Raw genomic sequence first — 22,228 nt, 5'->3', positions numbered from 1 at the left:
TGGGTTCAGGGTTTGGGTTCTGGGTTCAGGGTTTGGGTTCAGGGTTTGGGTTCAGGGTTCAGGGTTTGGGTTCAGGGTTTGGGTTCAGGGTTTGGGTTCAGGGTTTGGGTTCAGGGTTCAGGGTTTGGGTTCAGGGTTTGGGTTCAGGGTTTGGGTTCAGGGTTTGGGTTCAGGGTTTAGGTTCTGGGTTCAGGGTTTGGGTTCAGGGTTTGGGTTCAGGGTTCAGGGTTTGGGTTCAGGGTTCAGGGTTTGGGTTCAGGGTTTGGGTTCTGGGTTCAGGGTTTGGGTTCAGGGTTTGGGTTCTGGGTTCAGGGTTTGGGTTCAGGGTTTGGGTTCTGGGTTCAGGGTTTGGGTTCAGGGTTTGGGTTCAGGGTTTGGGTTCAGGGTTCAGGGTTTGGGTTCAGGGTTCAGGGTTTGGGTTCAGGGTTTGGGTTCTGGGTTCAGGGTTTGGGTTCAGGGTTTGGGTTCTGGGTTCAGGGTTTGGGTTCAGGGTTTGGGTTCAGGGTTTGGGTTCAGGGTTTGGGTTCAGGGTTCAGGGTTTGGGTTCAGGGTTTGGGTTCTGGGTTCAGGGTTTGGGTTCAGGGTTTGGGTTCTGGGTTCAGGGTTTGGGTTCAGGGTTTGGGTTCAGGGTTCAGGGTTTGGGTTCAGGGTTTGGGTTCAGGGTTTGGGTTCAGGGTTTGGGTTCAGGGTTCAGGGTTTGGGTTCAGGGTTTGGGTTCTGGGTTCAGGGTTTGGGTTCAGGGTTTGGGTTCAGGGTTCAGGGTTTGGGTTCAGGGTTTGGGTTCAGGGTTCAGGGTTTGGGTTCAGGGTTTGGGTTCAGGGTTCAGGGTTTGGGTTCAGGGTTTGGGTTCAGGGTTTGGGTTCAGGGTTTGGGTTCAGGGTTCAGGGTTTGGGTTCAGGGTTTGGGTTCAGGGTTCAGGGTTTGGGTTCAGGGTTTGGGTTCAGGGTTCAGGGTTTGGGTTCAGGGTTCAGGGTTTGGGTTCAGGGTTTGGGTTCAGGGTTTGGGTTCTGGGTTCAGGGTTTGGGTTCAGGGTTTGGGTTCAGGGTTTGGGTTCAGGGTTTGGGTTCAGGGTTCAGGGTTTGGGTTCAGGGTTTGGGTTCTGGGTTCAGGGTTTGGGTTCAGGGTTTGGGTTCAGGGTTCAGGGTTTGGGTTCAGGGTTCAGGGTTTGGGTTCAGGGTTTGGGTTCAGGGTTCAGGGTTTGGGTTCAGGGTTCAGGGTTTGGGTTCAGGGTTCAGGGTTTGGGTTCAGGGTTTGGGTTCTGGGTTCAGGGTTTGGGTTCAGGGTTCAGGGTTTGGGTTCAGGGTTCAGGGTTTGGGTTCAGGGTTTGGGTTCAGGGTTTAGGTTCAGGGTTCAGGGTTTGGGTTCAGGGTTTGGGTTCAGGGTTTGGGTTCTGGGTTCAGGGTTTGGGTTCTGGGTTCAGGGTTTGGGTTCAGGGTTTGGGTTCAGGGTTCAGGGTTTGGGTTCAGGGTTTGGGTTCAGGGTTTGGGTTCAGGGTTTAGGTTCTGGGTTCAGGGTTTGGGTTCAGGGTTTGGGTTCAGGGTTCAGGGTTTGGGTTCAGGGTTTGGGTTCAGGGTTCAGGGTTTGGGTTCAGGGTTTGGGTTCTGGGTTCAGGGTTTGGGTTCAGGGTTTGGGTTCAGGGTTTGGGTTCAGGGTTCAGGGTTTGGGTTCTGGGTTCAGGGTTTGGGTTCAGGGTTTGGGTTCAGGGTTTGGGTTCAGGGTTCAGGGTTTGGGTTCAGGGTTCAGGGTTTGGGTTCAGGGTTTGGGTTCTGGGTTCAGGGTTTGGGTTCAGGGTTTGGGTTCAGGGTTTTGGTTCAGGGTTTGGGTTCAGGGTTTGGGTTCAGGGTTTGGGTTCAGGGTTCAGGGTTCGGGTTCAGGGTTTGGGTTCTGGGTTCAGGGTTTGGGTTCAGGGTTTGGGTTCAGGGTTTGGGTTCAGGGTTTGGGTTCAGGGTTTAGGTTCTGGGTTCAGGGTTCAGGGTTTGGGTTCAGGGTTCAGGGTTTGGGTTCAGGGTTTGGGTTCTGGGTTCAGGGTTTGGGTTCTGGGTTCAGGGTTTGGGTTCAGGGTTTGGGTTCAGGGTTCAGGGTTTGGGTTCAGGGTTCAGGGTTTGGGTTCAGGGTTTGGGTTCAGGGTTTAGGTTCTGGGTTCAGGGTTTGGGTTCAGGGTTTGGGTTCAGGGTTCAGGGTTTGGGTTCAGGGTTTGGGTTCAGGGTTTGGGTTCAGGGTTTAGGTTCTGGGTTCAGGGTTTGGGTTCAGGGTTCAGGGTTTGGGTTCAGGGTTCAGGGTTTGGGTTCAGGGTTTGGGTTCTGGGTTCAGGGTTTGGGTTCAGGGTTTGGGTTCAGGGTTCAGGGTTTGGGTTCAGGGTTTGGGTTCAGGGTTTGGGTTCTGGGTTCAGGGTTTGGGTTCAGGGTTTGGGTTCAGGGTTTGGGTTCAGGGTTCAGGGTTTGGGTTCAGGGTTCAGGGTTTGGGTTCAGGGTTTGGGTTCTGGGTTCAGGGTTTGGGTTCAGGGTTCAGGGTTTGGGTTCAGGGTTTGGGTTCAGGGTTCAGGGTTTGGGTTCAGGGTTTGTGTTCAGGGTTCAGGGTTTGTGTTCAGGGTTCAGGGTTTGGGTTCAGGGTTTGGGTTCTGGGTTCAGGGTTTGGGTTCAGGGTTTGGGTTCAGGGTTTGGGTTCAGGGTTTGGGTTCAGGGTTTAGGTTCTGGGTTCAGGGTTTGGGTTCAGGGTTTGGGTTCAGGGTTCAGGGTTGGGTTCAGGGTTTGGGTTCAGGGTTCAGGGTTTGGGTTCTGGGTTCAGGGTTTGGGTTCAGGGTTTGGGTTCTGGGTTCAGGGTTTGGGTTCAGGGTTTGGGTTCAGGGTTCAGGGTTTGGGTTCAGGGTTTGGGTTCAGGGTTTAGGTTCTGGGTTCAGGGTTTGGGTTCAGGGTTTGGGTTCAGGGTTCAGGGTTTGGGTTCAGGGTTTGGGTTCAGGGTTCAGGGTTTGGGTTCAGGGTTTGGGTTCTGGGTTCAGGGTTTGGGTTCTGGGTTCAGGGTTTGGGTTCAGGGTTTGGGTTCAGGGTTCAGGGTTTGGGTTCAGGGTTCAGGGTTTGGGTTCAGGGTTTGGGTTCAGGGTTTAGGTTCTGGGTTCAGGGTTTGGGTTCAGGGTTTGGGTTCAGGGTTCAGGGTTTGGGTTCAGGGTTTGGGTTCAGGGTTTGGGTTCAGGGTTTAGGTTCTGGGTTCAGGGTTTGGGTTCAGGGTTCAGGGTTTGGGTTCAGGGTTCAGGGTTTGGGTTCAGGGTTTGGGTTCTGGGTTCAGGGTTTGGGTTCAGGGTTCAGGGTTTGGGTTCAGGGTTTGGGTTCAGGGTTTGGGTTCTGGGATCAGGGTTTGGGTTCAGGGTTTGGGTTCAGGGTTCAGGGTTTGGGTTCAGGGTTCAGGGTTTGGGTTCAGGGTTTGGGTTCTGGGTTCAGGGTTTGGGTTCAGGGTTTGGGTTCAGGGTTCAGGGTTTTGGTTCAGGGTTCAGGGTTTGGGTTCAGGGTTTGTGTTCAGGGTTCAGGGTTTGTGTTCAGGGTTCAGGGTTTGGGTTCAGGGTTTGGGTTCTGGGTTCAGGGTTTGGGTTCAGGGTTCAGGGTTTGGGTTCAGGGTTCAGGGTTTGGGTTCAGGGTTTGGGTTCAGGGTTTGGGTTCAGGGTTTGGGTTCAGGGTTTAGGTTCTGGGTTCAGGGTTTGGGTTCAGGGTTTGGGTTCAGGGTTCAGGGTTTGGGTTCAGGGTTTGGGTTCAGGGTTCAGGGTTTGGGTTCAGGGTTTGAGTTCTGGGTTCAGGGTTTGGGTTCAGGGTTTGGGTTCTGGGTTCAGGGTTTGGGTTCAGGGTTTGGGTTCAGGGTTCAGGGTTTGGGTTCAGGGTTTAGGTTCTGGGTTCAGGGTTTGGGTTCAGGGTTTGGGTTCAGGGTTCAGGGTTTGGGTTCAGGGTTTGGGTTCAGGGTTCAGGGTTTGGGTTCAGGGTTTGGGTTCTGGGTTCAGGGTTTGGGTTCAGGGTTTGGGTTCTGGGTTCAGGGTTTGGGTTCAGGGTTTGGGTTCTGGGTTCAGGGTTTGGGTTCAGGGTTTGGGTTCAGGGTTTGGGTTCAGGGTTCAGGGTTTGGGTTCAGGGTTTGGGTTCAGGGTTCAGGGTTTGGGTTCAGGGTTTGGGTTCTGGGTTCAGGGTTTGGGTTCAGGGTTTGGGTTCTGGGTTCAGGGTTTGGGTTCAGGGTTTGGGTTCAGGGTTCAGGGTTTGGGTTCAGGGTTTGGGTTCAGGGTTCAGGGTTTGGGTTCAGGGTTTGGGTTCTGGGTTCAGGGTTTGGGTTCAGGGTTTGGGTTCTGGGTTCAGGGTTTGGGTTCAGGGTTTGGGTTCAGGGTTCAGGGTTTGGGTTCAGAGTTTGGGTTCAGGGTTTGGGTTCAGGGTTCAGGGTTTGGGTTCAGGGTTTGGGTTCTGGGTTCAGGGTTTGGGTTCAGGGTTTGGGTTCTGGGTTCAGGGTTTGGGTTCAGGGTTTGGGTTCTGGGTTCAGGGTTTGGGTTCAGGGTTTGGGTTCAGGGTTCAGGGTTTGGGTTCAGGGTTTGGGTTCAGGGTTTGGGTTCAGGGTTTGGGTTCAGGGTTCAGGGTTTGGGTTCAGGGTTTGGGTTCTGGGTTCAGGGTTTGGGTTCAGGGTTCAGGGTTTGGGTTCAGGGTTTGGGTTCAGGGTTTGGGTTCAGGGTTTGGGTTCAGGGTTTAGGTTCTGGGTTCAGGGTTTGGGTTCAGGGTTTGGGTTCAGGGTTCAGGGTTTGGGTTCAGGGTTTGGGTTCAGGGTTCAGGGTTTGGGTTCAGGGTTTGGGTTCTGGGTTCAGGGTTTGGGTTCAGGGTTTGGGTTCTGGGTTCAGGGTTTGGGTTCAGGGTTTGGGTTCAGGGTTCAGGGTTTGGGTTCAGGGTTTAGGTTCTGGGTTCAGGGTTTGGGTTCAGGGTTTGGGTTCAGGGTTCAGGGTTTGGGTTCAGGGTTTGGGTTCAGGGTTCAGGGTTTGGGTTCAGGGTTTGGGTTCTGGGTTCAGGGTTTGGGTTCAGGGTTTGGGTTCTGGGTTCAGGGTTTGGGTTCAGGGTTTGGGTTCTTGGTTCAGGGTTTGGGTTCAGGGTTTGGGTTCAGGGTTTGGGTTCAGGGTTCAGGGTTTGGGTTCAGGGTTTGGGTTCAGGGTTCAGGGTTTGGGTTCAGGGTTTGGGTTCTGGGTTCAGGGTTTGGGTTCAGGGTTTGGGTTCTGGGTTCAGGGTTTGGGTTCAGGGTTTGGGTTCAGGGTTCAGGGTTTGGGTTCAGGGTTTGGGTTCAGGGTTCAGGGTTTGGGTTCAGGGTTTGGGTTCTGGGTTCAGGGTTTGGGTTCAGGGTTTGGGTTCTGGGTTCAGGGTTTGGGTTCAGGGTTTGGGTTCAGGGTTCAGGGTTTGGGTTCAGGGTTTGGGTTCAGGGTTTGGGTTCAGGGTTCAGGGTTTGGGTTCAGGGTTTGGGTTCTGGGTTCAGGGTTTGGGTTCAGGGTTTGGGTTCTGGGTTCAGGGTTTGGGTTCAGGGTTTGGGTTCAGGGTTCAGGGTTCAGGGTTTGGGTTCAGGGTTTGGGTTCAGGGTTTGGGTTCAGGGTTTGGGTTCAGGGTTTGGGTTCAGGGTTCAGGGTTTGGGTTCAGGGTTTGGGTTCAGGGTTTGGGTTCAGGGTTTGGGTTCAGGGTTTGGGTTCAGGGTGTATGGAAGTAAATCTGTCTCATCAAATTTTGAAGTAAAAAAGCCATTGAATTTCTAGCACTGAAGTGTTTTGCACTGAAATTAAGTATCTGGATTTTTTAAATTCTAAATTTATGAACATCGGTGAATTCAGAGACAAAAAACTCAGATACTTAATTTCAGTGCAAACAAATTCAGTGCTAGAAATTCAGTGGCTTTTATAATTGAAAATCTGATGAGATGGATTTCCTTCCATAAGGGTTCCTTTCACTGTGTCCAAGTCACCGACCCTGGATCCAGCAGAACAGCCCCAGACCATCACAGACTGAGGAACCATCCTGTCACCTACTGGACAGAAGGCGTACACCAGTCCTGCAGGTCCACCAATGTTAGCAACAAGGTTCTGTTAGCATGGAGCTGTTAGCACCATTTGGAAAATACAACATATAACAGTATTGTAATAGAGGCTGTTTACAAAGGATATGTTTTTAGGGTGGGGGGGGGAGAGGCCGGTTGGTTAGGTGGTCCATGAATGTTTTTTTAATGATAAAGTGGTCCTTGGTGTGAAAAAATGTGAAAACCCCTGTTCTCCTGGGCCGGGGTGGGGGTGGGGTTGCTGTTTTTCCCATGATACACTGCCAGGTGTTGGGAGGCATATATCTGATGGAATCACAAGTGGAGGGAAACACAAAAAACAGCGATATGGAATGTGGAGACCTCACACAATAGAAATTAGTGGTTTCAGAGCAGAACTCCTGTGAGTTCCACAGATGTGTGGAACATCAGCGTTAGCAGTGTTAGCGTTAGCTCCACCTCCGAGAACACACTTCACAACAAATGACAGTCAAACACTCCCTCTGTGTCAGCCTGGTTTGTTCATTTAGAAGTGTCTTTCCTCTGGTGTTTTGTCTTGCTTTGGTATTTCTACTCCTCAGTGAAACGTGGTTTAATTTAGAGGAAGGACAAGGATGTGGAACAGCTTCTGACTCATGTTCTGTTCAAATACGAATATGGACCCGATTACAGTTGGAGTAGTGTCAGTTAAAAAACAGATGAACTTCACACTGTAAAAAAAAAAAAAAAAAAGGTAATAATCCGGCAGCAGGGGTGCAGAAAAAAATACTGTTAAATAACAGAAAATAACCATCTCATAAAAATACGGTAATTTTCCATAATTAAAAAACAATTTTTTGCCCTAACTTTAAATTAGAGGTTTTTTTTTTGTTTTTTGTTTTTTTGTTTTTTTTTACTTTTTAATGTTTAATAAAGAATATTTACATGTGTTAAAATAATCCAATTCCCTATAAATATATATATACATAATTTTCAGTGAGACTCAGTTGTCCAATCCACTGATAAAAACTGTATTTGGACAGTTTATCAGTGCTTATACATGTTATACATTCACAAAAATACATTTATTCAACATTTTTGTTGTGAAACCTCCTGTAATTACACAAGATATTTGTCAATTAACAAACAAGTCTGGTTCAACTGACAGAACTAATACTTCTGTTATGGTTAATTATCAGTAATTTTATTTTTATAGTATTAAACTTTAAATTAACAGTTTAATCTTATAAACAGAACAAAAAAAAATTTGTGGAAATTATGATGCATTTGCAAGTGTATTTTAACTGTATTTTTCTGTGAAAAAAAGAAAAAAAATTCTTTTAAAAAATGGAAATTTTATGGTTATTCACAGTTACAGTTTTTTCACGTTATTTTACATTTGACATGTAAAATCACAGTCTGTTTTGGTCATTTCATTGATATTTTCCTGTATCTGAAAAATACAGAAAAAAATCTGTAAAATAAACAATAAATAGAAAAACTGAAAATTCTGTTAAATTCAAGATTTTTTATTATTTTTTTTTTATTTTTTTTTTTACAGTGCAGCATATTAGGAGCATCAAATGTACTTCATGTTATAAAAGGTCAGATTATTATTCACCATTTGTCTGAGGTCAGAATTCAAAAGTTCATTTGTGTCTGATATTTTTTTTTAAATTTCTGATCCATCCACTAAATCCATCCCATAATAAACTGTTCAATTCCTCCACTAACACCCTTCTACAAAGTGAGTACAAAATACACACTGACACATTTAACATTTGACATAGAACCGAAAATAATAATAATAATAATAATAATAATAATAATAATAATAATAATATGAACCAATGTTATGGTGAATCACTGACAGATGACAGGAGGAACAAATACAAAAATAATTAATACCATTTGTATTTTTCTTTTTTATTCATTATTTATATACACTGTAAAAAAAAAATCTGCAATTTAACAGAATTTTCACTTTTTATTTTACAGATTTTTCCTGTATTTTCAAGATACAGGAAAATATCAATGAAATGACAAAAACAGACTGTGATTTTACATGTCAAATGGAAAAGAACAGGAAAAAACTGTAACTGTGAATAACCATAAAAATTCAGTTTTTTTAAAAGAAATATTTTCTTTTTTCACAGAAAAATACAGTTAAAATACATTTGCAAATGTATTGGAATTTCACAAATATTTCCTTTGTATTTATGAGATTAAACCGTTAATTTAAAGTTTAATACTGTAAAAAAAAAAAAAAAAAAAAAAAAAAAAAAAAGATAAGATAAAATAAAAATAAAAGATAAAATTACTGACAGTTAACAGTAACAGAAGTATTAGTTCTGTCAGTTGAACCAGACTTGTTTGTTCATTGACAAATATCTTGTGTAATTACAGGAGGTTTCACAACAAAAATGTTGAATAAATGTATTTTTGTGAATGTATAACATGTATAAGCACTGATAAACTGTCCAAATACAGTTTTTATCAGTGGATTGGACAACTGAGTCTCACTGAAAATTTTATATATATATATATATATATATATATATATATATATATACATATATTTATAGGGAATTGGATTGTTTTAATACATGAAAATATTCTTTATTAAACATTAAAAAGTAAAAAAAAAAAAAAAAAAAAAAAAAGCAAAATCTCATGTAAAGTTAGGGCAAAAACTGTATTTTAATTATGGAAAATTACCATATTTTTTATGAGATGGTTATTTTCTGTTATTTTCCAGTGTTTTTTCTGCACCCCTGCTGCCGGAATAATAACTTTTTTTTTTTTACAGTGTAAAAAAACCCTACATATTCAACCCCTACATTTTGACCTGACTGTGGTGCTGTTCTGGTGGGTGGGACTTCCTCTGGGGGTGAAATACCAGAAGGTTCACGTCACAACATTTCACTGAATTTACTTTCAGCTGTGGTTGAGTGGTTTTTGGAAGCTTTTGCGGAGCTTAAAAAAAAAAAAAAAAAAAACTCAGTTTGGTTTTGGATAAGGAGGTGGATCCAGATGATGGACAGGGGAGTTTGGGGAACTGAGCTCAGTCAAAAGTGGGAGGAGCTAGGGGTGGTACAAAAGAGGAGCAGAGTCCAATGAGAATTCAGGTATGGGTGTCTGCGAACTGTCCCAGGGCTTAGGGTTAGGGTCCCAGGAACATATGGGGATGGGGTTAGGGTATACATTTTCCTTTTCTGTTATGGCTGATGCATGGACATATGTGGACATATGTGGACATATGTGGACATGTGTGGACATGTGTGGACATATGTGGACATGTGTGGACATGTGTGGACATATGTGGACATATGTGGACATATGTGGACATGTGTGGACATGTGTGGACATATGTGGACATGTGTGGACATGTGTGGACATATGTGGACATATGTGGACATGTGTGGACATGTGTGGACATGTTCCTCATTTGGTAAACCATCTGCAGACTCAGAGCACATGGACCAGTCCTCCCTGTCCCCTGTTGGTGTCCATACGGTCCAAACGTCCACTTGTTGACAGTACTTTGCTGTCCTCAGGTTGATCTGATGTGTGTCTTCAGGGTCAGTGTGGTTTAGATCTGTCCACTGTACATTACTGGACCCATGTGGACATGAAGAGGCTTGGGGGGGGGGGGGGGGGGGGGGGGGGGGGGGGGGGTTCTGTGAAGTCCATGCTGCTCAGTGACTACTGTCCCCTCATAGGTCAGTGCTCAGCGCTGCCGTCCCCTCATAGGTCAGTGCTCAGTACTGCTGTCCCCTCATAGGTCAGTGCTCAGCGCTGCCGTCCCCTCATAGGTCAGTGCTCAGCGCTGCCGTCCCCTCATAGGTCAGTGCTCAGTACTGCCCTCCCCTCATAGGTCAGTGCTCAGTACTGCCTTCCCCTCATAGGTCAGTGCTCAGCACTGCTGTCCCCTCATAGGTCAGTGCTCAGCACTGCCGTCCCCTCATAGGTCAGTGCTCAGTACTGCCCTCCCCTCATAGGTCAGTGCTCAGCGCTGCCTTCCCCTCATAGGTCAGTGCTCAGCGCTGCCGTCCCCTCATAGGTCAGTGCTCAGCGCTGCCTTCCCCTCATAGGTCAGTGCTCAGCGCTGCCGTCCCCTCCTCATAGCATCATCAGGTGAGTGTCCAAACACAGCGTCCCAGCAGCAGCAGCGTGTCAACCTCAGATGTTCCAGTGGAATCCCACAGACGCTCATATGTGGACGGACGGGTTCATGTCCACGAGGCGTCTTTAGGGACAAATTTAAATCTATCTGTAACTACAGACACAAACCCTACCTGTGGACACCAGTTAGGCCCCACCCACACAGAAGTCATCTACTGCGGACACCAGTTAGGCCCCACCCACAATGACTTCATCTGTTCGTCTGTTTTCACTCACTGGTTTATTTCCAGTGTTTACTGGTGGAACTGTTCACACACATCAAGTATCAACAGGACTTTAATCTATTGTTTTTTTTTTTTTTTATTTAAATAAATGTAGTGAATGATTTTTGTAACTGTTGAATAGTACTCTTGGTTCAGAACATGTGGGGCTTACCTACAACAAGAACTGCTGCTCAGAAATAATTCACATCGCTTAATTGAAGATACCTGACTGTACGACTGATAATTTTGTTTTTGAATAGTAAGAGTTATCGCCGAATGTCGACTGTTCTGTTTTTGTTTTGTCTTTGTTTTGTGCACAAATAAAAGGAAAAATGACTAATAAAAAATAAGCGGCAAAAAAAAAGTTGAACAGTAGTGACTTATAGAAGCACTAAATTCATTTAAATGTCTTTAAAAGATTAAATCAATTAAAAAAATCTTAAGAATGATCTGTACCTGATTAATGAAGGGTGTTTTCATAGTTCATATTAAATTTGAAATCCCATCGTTAACCTTTCAGACTTGGTCACTCATATCTGTGTTTATATCAGGGGTCTCAAACTCAGCTCATCTGGGGGTCCAGTCTGGGTCAGGTTGGGCCGCATTAAGTGTTCCACACAAAAGGGTTTCTTTACTTCACTGGCAGCTCGTAACGTGCACTGTTTAGATGAACCTGCCTTCTTTGCACGTCTTTCTAGTCCTAATAATCATCTCACTCACCGCGTAGCTGCTTCGACTGCTGCTTCATTCTCTTTCTTGTGTTCTTGAATGAATCTTGTTGCTTCAATACACTTTTTCAGATGGCCGACCCACTTCTTTCTCTCATCTCCCTGGTATTTGGTAAAGTCCTCAGCATATTTAGTTGAGTTCTGACGTCAGACGTTGTTTTCCTCATACACCACAACTCTCTCTGTGTGAGGGGTGCCCCTGTGCTCCACAAAACAGATTCTCTTCCTGAAATCGCCCGTGCTCGTTGCCACCCTTTCTCTTCACAGCATGTTTGGAGAGAGACGTGACTGGAACTGGGTGATGGCAGATATTTTCCGTCCACTTGGTGTCACTCCAGAATATGTTTCAAGTACCGTAGTGACTGACACTCATGCTTCTTTGGGTACTTCGCGGTTGACAACTGTTAACAACAAATGCCACCGGACGCTGTCACAAGACTATCTATGGTAGCTCATAAGTGATAAAAATAAATAAAATGAAAAGTGTGGCAAGACTCAGTAAAAAAGTGCATCTAAGAAATGTTGATGTCAAGTAAGGGGCTGCAAAATATCATCCTGCGGGCCTGAACTGGCCCCGGGCCGTGAGTTTGAGACCCCTGGTTTCTGTGTTCGTGTTTCCTGTTTGACTGAATTGTTTTTTCCTCACAGACTTAAAAGCCTTTCATGTCATGTGACACCAGGCTGGACTCACTGTCAGTGGTCTGTTGGTTTACTGTTTTTTTTTTTTTTGGTTTTTTTTTTTGGATGCATCAGTATTTTGCTGTGTTTTTTTTTTTTTTTATTGCTGCAGATGAGTGAACATGGGACGTGAACGCTGTGTATGTTTTCTTACCTGGTGTTTAACTGAGGACACAGGAATGTTCTGGATTCAACATGTGACACAGAAGCCTCAGTCCAGTCCAGTGTTCCCTCTGAACCCCCCCCCCCCGGCTGTGTTCTGATGGGATGGTTTGGATGAGTGGAAGCTGAGTCAACATGAGGACTGGGACTCCTGTCAGTTGTTGTCCAGGGGCCTCAGAGCAAGGCACCGAGAGCAGGTGAAACAACTGCAGCCACTTCAGCTCCCAGGAGGAAGTGACATGACACCCCACAGAGGGAACGGAGGGTGGGGGGGGCACAGGGGCGGTGTGTGTGTGTGTGTGTGGGGGGGGTTGTGCATGTTCACTGTCAGATCCCTCTCCTTTAGTCTCCCTCTGTCCCTGCACACTCATTATTCTCTGACTTTTCATTAGTGTATTGACCCGTTTGGATCCACGGCTTCTAGATGTGGTCATTTTTATTCTGTTGTGTACTTGTACATGCAGTACCACATTTGTCCAACAGTCACCGCCAAAGTGTTCTGGACATAGAGACAGGATTAGCAGGATAATGGATTAAAAATCTCCCCCTTGAACTGCCACCTTACCGTGGTGGGGGAGTTTGAGCGCCCGAATGATCCCAGGAGCTCTGTTGTCGGGGGCTTTATGCCCCTGGTAGGGTCTCCCAAGGCAAACAGGTCCTGGGTGATGGGCCAGACTAAGAGCAGTTCAAAAGCCCCTATGAAGAAGAAAGAACTAAAGAACGTGACGTCGCCCGGCATGGCACAGCCAGGGCCCCACCCTGGAGCCAGGCCCAGGGTTAGGGCTTGAAAGCGAGCGCCTGGTGGCCAAGCCGACACCCACAGGGTCTGGCCGGGCCTGGCCTGAAGGAGGCCGCCCTCCAGTGGACCCATCACCCACCGAGGGAGCCGTAGGGGCCGGGTGCAATGTGGATTGGATGGCAGTTGACGGCAGGGGGCTTGACGACCCGATCCCCGGACACAGGGTCTAGCTCTTGGGACATGGAATGTCACTTCGCTGGGGGGGAAGGAGCCGGAGCTTGTGAGGGAGGTTGAGAGATACCGTCTAGATATAGTGGGGCTCACCTCCACACACAGCTTGGGCTCAGGAACCCAACCCCTCGAAAGGGGCTGGACTCTCCACTTTTTGGGCGTTGCCAACAGTGAGAGGCAGCAGGCTGGTGTGGGTGTGGTCATAGCCCCTCAGCTCAGCCGCCATGTGTTGGAGTTCACCCCAGTGAACGAGAGGGTCGCGTCCCTGCGCCTTCGGGTCAGGGACAGGTGCCTCACTGTTGTTTCGGCTTATGGGCCCAACAACAGTGCAGAGTACCCGGCCTTCTTGGAGTCCCTGGGAGGGGTGCTGGATGGTGTTCCAACTAGGGACTCCATTGTTCTCCTGGGTGACTTCAATGCCCACGTGGGCAACGACAGTGAGACCTGGAGGGGGGTGATGGGGAGGAACAGCCTCCCTGATCTGAACCCCAGTGGTGTTCTGTTACTGGACTTCTGTGCTAGTCACAGTTTGTCCAGAACAAACACCATGTTCCAACACAGGGATGTCCATAAGTGCACTTGGCACTAGGACACCCTAGGTCGGAGGTCGATGATCCACTTCATTGTCGTATCATCAGACCTCCGACCACGTGTTTTGGACACTCGGGTGAAGAGAGGGGCAGAGCTGTCAACCGATCACTACCTGGTGGTGAGTTGGATCCGCTGGCGAAGGAGGAAACTGGACAGACTCGGCAGGCCCAAACGTGTTGTGAGGGTCTGCTGGGAACGTCTGGCAGAGCCTGATGTCAGTGCTGTCTTCAACTTCCACCTCCAGGAGAGCTTCTCCCAGATCCCGGGGCAGGCTGGGGACATTGAGTCCGAGTGGACCATGTTCTCCACCTCCATTGTTGAAGCGGCTGCTCAGAGCTGTGGTCACAGGGTCTCCAGTGCCTGTCGTGGTGGCAATCCCCGAACCCGGTGGTGGACCCCGGAAGTAAGGGATGCCGTCAAGCTGAAGAAGGAGCCTTATCGAACCTTGTTGGCTCATGGGACTCCTGAGGCAGCTGATGGGTACCGGCAGGCCAGGCGTGCCACAGCCCAACCGGTCGTGGAGGCAAAAACTCGGGTCTGGGTGGAGTTTGGGGAGGCCATGGAAGAGGACTATCGGTCGGCCTCGAGGAAATTCTGGCAAATCGTCCGGCACCTCAGGAGGGGAAACCAGTGCACCACCAACACTGTTTACAGTGGAAGTGGGGAGCTGCTGACCTCGACTGGGGATGTTGTCGGGCGGTGGAAGGAATACTTTGAGGATCTCCTCAATCCCACTGTCACGTCTTCCATGGAGGAAGCAGAGGCTGAGGTCTCAGAGGTGGACTCGTCCATCACCCAAGCTGAAGTCACCGAGGTGGTTGGACAGCTCCTCGGTGGCAGGGCACCAAGGGTGGATGAGATTCACCCTGAGTACCTTAAGTCTCTGGATGTGCAGGACTGTCTTGGTTGACACGTCTCTGTAACATGGCGTGGCAGTCGGGGATAGTCCCTCTGGATTGGCAAACCGGGGTGGTGGTCCCTCTTTTTAAGAAGGGGGACCGGAGGATGTGCTCCAACTACAGGGGGATCCCACTCCTCAGCCTCCCGGGGAAAGTCTATTCCAGGGTACTGGAGAGGAGGATCCGACCGATAGTTGAATCTATGAATCTATGAATCTCTGATCCAGGAGGAAAAATGCGGTTTTCGTCCCGGTCGCGGAATGCTGGACCAGCTCTATACTCTCCATCGGGTGCTCGAGGGTTCATGGGAGTTTGCCCAACCAGTCCACATGTGTTTTGTTGATCTGGAGAAGGCGTTCAACTGTGTTCCTCGTGGTATCCTGTGGTGGCTGCTTCGGGAGTATGGGGTCCGGGGCCCTCTGTTAAGGGCAGTCCGGGCCTTGTATGACCAAAGCAGGAGCCTGGTTTGCATTGCCGGCAGTAAGTCAGACCTGTTCCAGGTGCATGTTGGACTCTGGCAGGGTTGTCCTTTGTCACCGGTTCTGTTCATAATTTTTATGGACAGAATTTCTAGGTGCAGCCAGGGGCCGGAGGGGGTCCGGTTTGGGGACCACAGGATTTCATCTCTGCTTTTTGCAGATGATAATAATAATAATAATAATAATAATAATAATAATAATAATAATAATAATAATAATTTATTTGTAAAGCGATTTCAAAGTGCTGTACAGATATAAAATCAATCACAATAAAACATAAAAGCTAAAAACATTAACAGTAAAAGCACATCAAGACTTATAACACAGAGTAAACAAGTGGGTCTTGAGCTTTGCTTTAAAAACCTCCACAGAACATGCCTGCCTTCTGTCCAGAGGAAGACTGTTCCAAGGTGTTGGCGCACAGAAAGAAAAGGCTCGCTCACCGACAGTCTTCTTCCTGACTTTAGGCACAGTCAGGAGGCCAGATCCTTGAGAGCGAAGGGCACGAGAAGGTCCATACAGTCTAACCAGCCCCGTCAAGTAAGAAGGTGCCGCTCCATTTAAAATTTTATAAGTCAATAAAAGCACCTTAAAATCAGCACGAACCTGACATGGAAGCCAGTGAAGAGAGGCCAACACTGGGGTCATATGATCAAATTTCCCAGCTCCAGTCAGAACCCGAGCTGCAGCATTTTGCACCATCTGCAGAACTTGGAAACTTTTTTTAGGTAGTCCTGAAAGAAGAGCGTTACAATAGTCCAAACGAGATGTTACGAAGGCGTGAATGAGGACTTCAGCATCTTTGTCACTTAGGATTGGCCTGATCTTAGTGATCCTTTGAAGATGATCGCTAAGATGATGAAGATGACATTGTCGTGTTGGCCTCATCGAGCCTGGACCTCCAGCATGCTCTGGGACAGTTTGCAGTCGAGTGTGAAGCAGTGGGATGAGGATCAGCACCTCCAAATCCAAGGCCATGGTTCTCGACTGGAAAAAGGTGGTTTGCCCTCTCCGGGTCGGCGGAGACTCTTTGCCCCAAGTGGAGGAGTTTAAGTATCTTGGGGTCTTGTTCATGAGTGAGGGAAGGATGGAGCGTGAGACTGACAGACGGATCGGTGCAGCGTCTGCAGTGATGCAGTCGCTGTATCGGTCTGTCGTGGTGAAGAAGGAGCTGAGCCGAGAGGAGAAGCTCTGGATTTACTGGTCAATCTACGTTCCTACCCTCACCTATGGTCATGAGCTTTGGGTCAGGACCGAAAGGACAAGATCCATACAAGAAATGAGTTTCCTCCATAGGGTGGGTGGGTCCACCCTTAGGGATAGGGTGAGGAGCTCAGTCACCAGGGAGGAGCTCGGAGTAGAGCCGCTGCTCCTCCACATCCAGAGGAACCAGCTGAGGTGGATCAGACATCTGGTTCAGATCCTCCTGGACGCCTCCCTGGGGAGGTGTTCCGGGCATGTCCCACTGGGAGGAGACCTCAGGGAAGACCTGGAACATGTTGGAGAGCCTATGTCTCTCAGCTGGCCTGGAATGCCTCGGGGTCCTCCCGGAGGAGCTGGAGGAGGAGTCTGAGGAGAGGGATATCTGGGCATCCCTACTTAGAGTATTACCCCTGTGACCCGCCCCGAATAAGAGGAAGAGAATGGATGGATTAAAAATGACTGATAACTGACAAAATATTGGTCTGACCAAGGTGGATGTTTGGGTCTTTAAGGGGTTAAACCAGAGCAGATCCTGTGGGGGGGTCAGGCTGAGCACATGACCACTTCAGCTGTCGTAACCGTTGGAAACCAGTCTTGTGACCCCCCCCCCCCCACAGTGGAGGAGCAGCTCACTGGTGCAACTGGAGAAAACAACGGCCCCCCCAACACAAATAAATATATGTACCATCTGCAGATGGACGGGGGGGGGGGCAGCTTCTCAGCTTCTGCCAGAACATGTCACATGGGAACATATGACCAGAGTGTAGATGAAGTGCTCTGCGTGGGGGTGGGGGTGGGGGGGTTGGACCCTCAGGGGGCTGGATGGTCCTGGTCCTGGCCCAGGTCTGGTCTGGTGTGAGGACTCTTGCGTCCACAGCTGTGTTTGTTCCTCTGGACCTCATGGAGTGGCTTCAGTAACTCACACACACACACACACACACACATATTATGGGATGTGTCCGTTTGACCCAGTTCTATGAGCTGTACATGAATGACGGGTCTGCTGCTCTGACACCGACAGGACTCAAGACCAGACGAGTTATCGGTGATTTATTTATGACATCATTCATTAATTAAAATGCATCCATTAACTTCTGTCTAACGAAGAAAAAACGAACTGTTTGGAAATAAACTGAGATCTGAAGAACAAAGAGTAAATGGAACAGAAGCAAAAGAAAAGACACAGAGGTCCAGTGGGTCTGAGGACCGGATCAGGTATGAGGAATGGACCGGATTAGGTTCTATGATCGGACCACATCAGGTAGACAGGCAGAACGAATGAACGAACGAACGAATGAACGAACGAACGAACGAACGAACGATAGATAGTGCCTGGAGTTCTAGCTGCTTCTCCAGGAAATATACAGGACCATTAGTTTTCAAAGTGCGGTAATCAAACACGGTTATCATAATAAATAGAATTTAAATGGTAATACTAACTGTTGAGACTTTTACCGCGGTTTACCGTTTTACCGGTAATCATTACATCCCTATTTCAGAGCTTTAAGTTTGACAGCTCGTACTACTTTTCACACGTGGGAACTACTACGACGAACCCAAAACCAACATGTCAGTTTGGTCTGCCTTTCATTACGATCATTCCAACAGCAGAAGCAAATGTTTGGGCTGTAAAGTAAACCCTGCAAATGACCGGCATCCGTCAAAGTGTCGTTTAGCCCGTTAATGTCAGGTAATGACACAGGCGGTGGAATAAAAATAGACTTTTACGTCCAATGGAGCTCCGACTGTGACTGCTGAGTAATGACATGTTTAGTGAAGACAATCCAGACTAACATCAGAATGTTCGCTTTGAGCTCAAACTGCAAAATCAAAATGCCCGACAATTAAGGCAGTTGATTACAGTCGCACAGACGGCCAAGCAGCAAATTCCACTGATAATAAGTGAAAGAAAACACTGATGTCTGATGTGAAAGCACTTGTGCCTATAGGTTTAGTGGAACCCCAGACATTTATGGTATTCTATAAGAATTAAGGAGAAAAACATCAGCCACTGAGGTCAGAGGTCAAATGGAGTTACAGGTTACTGAACACAAGCCTACGGTCGAATGTGTAAAGACTGAAGAAGGTGTTACTGAAAACCTTCTGACCACAGACCTGGACTGGTGAAGAAGAGAAAAGATATGACAAAACTAAAATGAATACTAACACTAAACTAAAACTAAGCATTTAGAAAATAATGAAAACTAGTAAAAACTAGCAAACCTGCTCTAAAAACAAATTAAAACAAACTGAATTAGAGAAAAAAAAAGTCCAAACTAATCAAAACGAAACTGTAACTAGAAAAGTGCACCAAGACAGATCTGCCCCCCCGATTAACACCAAAATGTAATCATTTCTTCCTTCTGCCAGAATCAACATTTCATGAAAATCCATCCATAACTTTTGAGTTATCTTGCTAACAAACCAACAAACCCTGGCAAAACATAACCTCCTTGGTGGAGAAAACCACACAGAAACACATGTAAATGAAAAATGTGTGGTGAATGGGATTTTCAGTGTTCAGTGTAAATGTCCACAGAGTCCACATTCCACTGTGGATGTGGACAATTTAGTTCCACATACAAGAGATTGTTCTAAGCTACAGGTGGATCCAACTGGAGGAGAATCGGAGTCATTTGGAATTTTGGATGAATTTTGGAAAATGTCTCAGTGATGACAGATGGAAAACTGTAGATGTTGTGACCTTGAACTTTGTCCTACTGGGACCAGAATGGACTGGGTTGGTCCCAGGGCCTAGGCCTATCTGTGGGGAAGATCTGGGAAAGATGGGTGGAAGAGTTTTCCACTAAAGATGAACAAACAAACAAACAAAGCAAAGTGATCACAATTATGGGAGTAAATCTGTCTCATCAGATTTTGAATTAGCAAACACATTGAATTTCTAGCACTGAATTTGTTTGCACTGAAATTAAGTATCTGTATTTTTTTGTCTCTCAATTAACTACGTTCATAAATTTAGAATGAAAAAATTCAGAAGCAAAAATTCAGATGCAAAAAAATTCCGATCACACATCCGGGACAGCAAGGATAAGCAATCGATTCTATCTCAAGTCGAACCAACACCCAGCCAATCGAGTTACGTTAGGTTGGTCATGTGACACCGATGCAGGGAGACGGTCAGCGCAGATGTGTGATCTGAATTTTTTTGCATCTGAATATTTTGCATCTGAATTTTTTTTTTTTTTTCTAATTTATGAACATAGTTGAATTCAGAGACAAATTATTTCAGTGCAAAAAAAAAAAAAATTCAGTGCTAGAAATTTTAATGGCTTTTATTTTTCAAAATCTGATGAGACAGATTTACTTCCATACACAATACCTCCTGGCAGAGGTAAAAAAAAAAAAAAAAAAAAACTAAACTAAACTAAAACTAAGCATTTAGAAAAAAAAAGAAAACTAATAAAAAGTAACAAACCTATTCTAAAAACAAATTAAAACGAACTGAATTAGAGAAAAAAAGTCCAAACTAAAGAAAACTAAACTAGAATGAAGAATCCAAAACTAGTGGAGCCTTGGTTCCGCTCCACCCTGTTGTGTCCGTACATATTCAAAGCTCTGTGTTCCGACTTCATGACTCTTAAACGTTTCCTCGCTAACGCTTCGCTCTATAACAGCCTCTAAAGTGATTTCTGTAAAAAAAATCTGTAATTTAACAGAATTTTCACTGTTTATTTGACTGATTTTTCCTGTATTTTTAAGATGCAGGAAAATATCAATGAAATGACCAAAGCAGACTGTGATTTTACATGTCAAATGGAAAAGAACAGGAAGAAACTGGAACTGTGAAGAACCATAAAATGTACATTTTTTAAAAGAAATGTTTTCTTTTTTTCACAGAAAAATACAGTTAAAATACATTTGCAAATGTATCATAACTTCACAAATATTTCTTTTCTATTGATGAGATTAAACTGTTAATTTAAAGTTTAATACTGTAAAAATAAATAAATAAATAAAATGAGATAAAATTACTGACAGTTAACAGTAACAGAAGTATTAGTTCTGTCAGTTGAACCAGACTTGTTTGTTCATTGACAAATATCTTGTGTAATTACAGGAGGTTTCACAACAAAAATGTTGAATAAATGTATTTTTGTGAATGTATAACATGTATAAGCACTGATAAACTGTCCAAATACAGTTTTTATCAGTGGATTGGACAACTGAGTCTCACTGAAAATTATATATTTATAGGGAATTGGATTGTTTTAATACATGAAAATATTCTTTATTAAACATTAAAAAGTAAAAAAAAAAAAAAAAAAAAAAAAAAAAAAAAAAAAAAAAAGCAAAATCTCATGTTAAGTTAGGGCAAAAACCTGCATTTTAATTATGGAAAATTACCGTATTTTTATGAGACGGGTATTTTCTGTTATTTTACAGTATTTTTTTGGCACCCCTGCTGCCGGAATATCATTGTTTTTTAAAGTTTTTTTTTACAGTGTACCGGACTCCTTTTCTCGTTTCGCACAGCGGTCATTCCCCGTGTTTCATGTTCGAACCGTCAGCACTCGCACCATAATTGTTTTCTGCCGAAGGAAAATGATTGATGACCACTGACTGACCGTGTGTGCGTTTGTTTGCAGAGGGCAGCGCAGTCCGCCGCGTCGCTACGTTACAACATTCTAAAGAAAACAGTCATTTGGCAGGTGCAAGCTCACATGTGCAACTAAACAGGATCATGTTCGGAGGACGCTAACGTCTCTGTTCGGATGGTCTGTGCCAAAGTCCGGCTCAGGAATGCTGCTTTTCCAATGGTTCACATTTATTGGCTGTCGTAGACTTACACTGATTTAACAATAAGTGAGTTTTGAAATAAATACCCACGTGGAGCCAATCCTTCTGGTCCAGGCTGGAATGGTCCCTGGAGTCCAGGGTTGGTCTGAACCAGTAGATGACCTTTCAAACCCTGGACAGAAGGTCAAAGGTCAGCACAAGGATATGTTCAGATGGAGAGAGGAGGACAACACCTGCGCCCTGGAAGCAAACAGCACCAGCACCACAACCAGCACCAGAACCAGCACCAGCACCAGAAAAAGCACCAGAACCAGCACCACAACCTGAACCAGTACCAGAACCACAACCAAAACCAGAACTACAACCAGAACCACAAACACAAACAGCACCAGAACCAGAACCAACACCAGAACCAGAACTACAACCAGAACCACAAACACAAACAGCACCAGAACCAGTACCAGAACCACAACCAAAACCAGAACTACAACCAGAACCACAAACAGAACCAGAACCAGAACTACAACCAGAACCACAAACACAAACAGCACCAGAACCAGTACCAGAACCACAACCAAAACCAGAACTACAACCAGAACCACAAACACAAACAGCACCAGAACCAGTATCAGAACCACAACCAAAACCAGAACTACAACCAGAACCACAAACACAAACAGCACCAGAACCACAACCAGAACCAGAACTACAACCAGAACCACAAACACAAACAGCACCAGAACCAGTACCAGAACCACAACCAAAACCAGAACTACAACCAGAACCACAAACACAAACAGCACCAGAACCAGTACCAGAACCACAACCAAAACCAGAACTACAACCAGAACCACAAACACAAACAGCACCAGAACCAGTACCACAACCACAACCAGAACTACAACCAGAACCACAAACACAAACAGCACCAGAACCAGTACCAGAACCACAACCAGAACCAGAACTACAACCAGAACCACAAACACAAACAGCACCAGAACCAGAACTACAACCAGAACCACAAACACAAACAGAACCAGAACTACAACCAGAACCACAAACACAAACAGAACCAGAACTACAACCAGAACCACAAACAGAACCAGAACCACAAACAGAACCAGTACCAGAACCACAACCAGAACTACAACCAGAACCACAAACAGAACCAGAACTACAACCAGAACCAGAACTACAACCAGAACCACAAACCACAGAACCAGAACCAGAACTACAACCAGAACCAGAACTACAACCAGAACCACAAACAGAACCAGAACCACAACCAGAACCAGAACTACAACCAGAACCACAAACAGAACCAGAACCAGAACTACAACCAGAACCAGAACTACAACCAGAACCACAAACACAAACA

The sequence above is a fragment of the Sphaeramia orbicularis genome, unplaced genomic scaffold (genome assembly GCF_902148855.1).
Source record: "Sphaeramia orbicularis unplaced genomic scaffold, fSphaOr1.1, whole genome shotgun sequence".
Lineage (NCBI taxonomy): Eukaryota > Metazoa > Chordata > Actinopteri > Kurtiformes > Apogonidae > Sphaeramia > Sphaeramia orbicularis.
This window is presented reverse-complemented; position numbering follows the sequence as displayed.